This window comes from Pteropus alecto, unplaced genomic scaffold (genome assembly GCF_000325575.1).
Source record: "Pteropus alecto unplaced genomic scaffold, ASM32557v1 scaffold229, whole genome shotgun sequence".
NCBI lineage: Eukaryota > Metazoa > Chordata > Mammalia > Chiroptera > Pteropodidae > Pteropus > Pteropus alecto.
In genome coordinates, this window is record NW_006443145.1 from 691,686 (window position 1) to 695,354 (window position 3,669).

Consider the following 3,669-nt stretch of genomic DNA (forward strand, 5'->3'; position numbering starts at 1 on the left):
TTCTGCATCCTTCATCCTGCAGGTCACAGTCTTCAGGCTTGTTTTTTCTTTAAGGTGACATTGGAGATCCACTATTAATAGGCTTTCCCAGGTAAGCGTTGGTGGACTTAAGACATCCAAAGTCTCAACCAGAGTGCATGTTGGGTGATGTCTGGCAGAGGAAAAATTTGCCTTATTTTGCCATGTTCTCCATGACTATTTTGTCATGATTCTCAATTATGGGAACATGAGTGGACCAAACTCATTGCTTGGAAAACATTTTAAATGAAATAAACATAGGCAACTCAAAATATAAATTTTAAAGGCCATAGCTTTTTAATTATTATTATCGTGGAATAAATTAGTTGCTAATACTATTACTTTAAAAATTGTTAAACACTGTTTTCATTTTGCCCTTTTCTTCATCTTCTTGCCACTTTTATTCATTTTTCTGGTCACATTGGCATTCGAATGTATTGTTCATGAAACATTGGCCACTGGAAATATTAATTATGAATGATTTAAGCAGCTGACAGCATCATATTGAAAAACACAGTCATATATGTTAATAAAAATAGGCATAGTGTATAACTAAAGAGTTTAGGGGTAGGGTTTGAGTTTCATCATAAACAAAACTTCCTTTGGATTTTTTACCTAAGAATTTTGGTTAACTAACTCCCTTTAAATAAAGTGAAAGGCTATATTTTAGTACTAATATTAAAAATAGTCATTATAATAGTGTCTTAAAAAGAGCTGAAAATATGTATAATTTCCCATGGGAGTTTAAGGAGCCTATCTCTGAAAGTTTTGCTTTATCCAGGATTCCATTGATAACTTTGATAACTTCAAATTCACTGATATTGTCTACAGAGATTGCCTGTGTGCTAAGGGTGAAATAAGTCCAATATTAGTATCCATTTTTCTTGATACAGGGAGAAAAAAAGGAAGTGACATGCCCTTTTGGTGACATCATGAAAAAAATCAATCTTCATTTTGAATTGGCTCTTGAAAAACCCTGCTTTAATTTAGAAGAGTCTTAGAAAAAAATATGAGTAACATTGTATAAAAAGCAGATTGAGAAATTCAGGACCAGAATACGATGTAGTGGAATGTGCAAATATGGTTTGTTTAGAGGACTCTGTTGTTTAGGAAACACAAACACACACGCGCATGCACACACACACACACACACACACACACAGACATGGCACTGAGCTGCAATGCATATACTGTCTTCAGTATTTTACAGCTTCTGACAGTTGATACCCCAATTTTACTGGTGCATTCAAAGGCTTAGTTTGGGGTAAATAATAATCATTTAATGTATTAATCTTACATTCTTAAAAATGTCATTTTATTTCCTCAGGACAAGAGTGTCAAGTCAAATTTACTCATGGACCAATCTCCCCTCATGGAAATCCCAGTAGCCTGAACCAATATTTCACACACACAAAAATATATATATATATGCCAACTGAAGTAAAGCTGTTTACAATGAGACTGTGTCATTGAATGATAATCTTCTGCAAACTGGAGCTGGCCCATGGGCTCAATGTTTGACATTTATACTCCAAGATATTTCAGGTTTATTTCTCCTAATAATCAAAGTAAGTGTTTCATAGCCTCTTACACATGGAAAGGATTTTGAGACCCCATTTAATGATGTAGGACTGAATCTTTTTTTCTTCAGTGAGATTTTTTGTACATATGTGATACAGATGACAATATGTATCCAATTTGACAACAGTTTTGGAGAAATAGCAATAGGAAATACCATTAAAGTGGAGGACAAGAATTTTAAGTTGGATTCAAAGAAGCCACTGATAGAACAAACAAAACATATGAAAAATAGATATCAGTGTTGGCTTGTGAATCTCTCATTTTGTGGTTGCATATTTGTAAATGTAGTTTGTTAATGCATATTACACAGTCATATTGTTATATTTTCTTTTTCTTATTACTCAGAGTAACTAAAATTGTGGTATTGTAGACTGAAAATGGCATCACAGTGAGTAGAAGCCTGACCTGGGTGAATGTAATTGGCCCAATGATTGAGTTGTTCCTTAGCCTTGTCAGACATGACAAGGAGGTGATTAAAAAGTAGTAAGCAAATCACAAGAGACAGATGTATAAATGGAATGCCAATGTATTACATTCCAATGGGAAAGATTCTTTTCTGGTGAGCAGAATGATCCTATTCTCCACTTAAGGTATCCACCTCCCAGAATCTGAACCAAATGTAGAGGGAAATGTTGGTTGTCACCTTGGCATCTATGCCATCCTTTTATATTCCTAATTAAATCTTTATTTTTTCTAGGTGTCATTTGCTCCCACTTATAGCCCATATGCCTCAGGGGAAGTTGGTTGACCCCTAATCCTTTGGGTTCTGATTAGTCTAATCTAGTCATTTCTGTCTGAATTTATAGATAGTCTGGCCCAAATCAATTTGATCCAATTAGAAACAAAAAGAACTTTTCTGAGAGTTTTTGGAAATGCAACTTTCTTGTTATGATGCGAAGCTATTTGAAGTCAGTCTCTCAATGGATATAAATGAGTAGCTATTTAACTCTAGTTGTTGTAGGTAGCATTCTATAGCCATGAGTGAAATCAGCCTTAGGAGAAAGCTGACAGTGTTTGTCAGAATGAAAGATGGAAGTATTCTGTGTCCTTGATGATATCCTTGATCAATTAACCCTAAAGACTCTTTTGCAGCTGAGATTTAGTTTTGGTACCAATATGCTTTATTATTGAGAAAGATGGTTTGAGTTGAGTTTTCAATGTTATGCAGTTCAAAGAATCCTAGATGTTACAGAGTTTGCTACCAGGAGAGGGGTTCACCAGGTAACAAATCTTAAGATATGGGATTGGCTGGTAGAGAAGGTGAATCAGAGGAAAGCTTAGGTTTTCTATCATTATCATGCCAGAGTGGAGCATTTGTCATTCTTCAATTAAACAATGTACCTTCTGTCTACGGCCATTCCATCCTGAACACGCTCGATCTCATCTGATCTCGGAAGCTAAGTAGGGTCGGGCCTTGTTAGTACTTCGATGGGAGACCATCTGGGAATACCATGTGCTGCAGACTTAAAAAAAAAAAAGTTATAAAAAAAACAGTGTACCTTCTAAAGCCGTAGCATGAAAGCATTTGGTAGAAAAATTCAGGCTACTGACTAGTAAGATCTTTCAAGAACAAGATAAGATTCAATGCTACTTTGGATGTTGCATTGGAAGAAAATGGGGTTTCTTACAAAGAGAAGAACCGTGAGATGCCAGATCGATCAACTGGAATTTCCTTCACTGCCATAATTGGAATTCTTGCTATCCCTTTCCAGAAATATTTTATATATCCGTAGACTGATGATCATTGGTGGCATTGTCAATTCTTCTCATTTTTTGAAAGGAAGATTTTACTAGAGCTTCTATGCTTTATCAGTCATTGGACATTGTATGTGCTCAAGATAGAGTATTCAACTTTTAGCCATATATTGCTGGATCACCAGGAACTACTTCCTGACCTGATGGAGAAGACTCAATGTTAACCAGAGATCTTGTACTTGGAACTAGGTGTGGCAACTGCGAAGACTCTGGGGTTGCTTCATTTTAAAAGTGGTTAAATGGAAATAATTAGGCATTCAATGTTTTATGTTTCTTATTTCCAATCTGAAGATAGCCATTACCATTGAAGAGTAC

At 35.5% G+C, this 3,669-nt stretch overlaps 1 pseudogene; it reads left to right on the forward strand.

Moving 5' to 3' along the window:
- The first annotated feature begins 2,945 nt into the window (after positions 1–2,945).
- LOC112472569 lies at positions 2,946–3,064 on the forward strand (annotated as a pseudogene).
- The last annotated feature ends 605 nt before the right edge of the window (positions 3,065–3,669 follow it).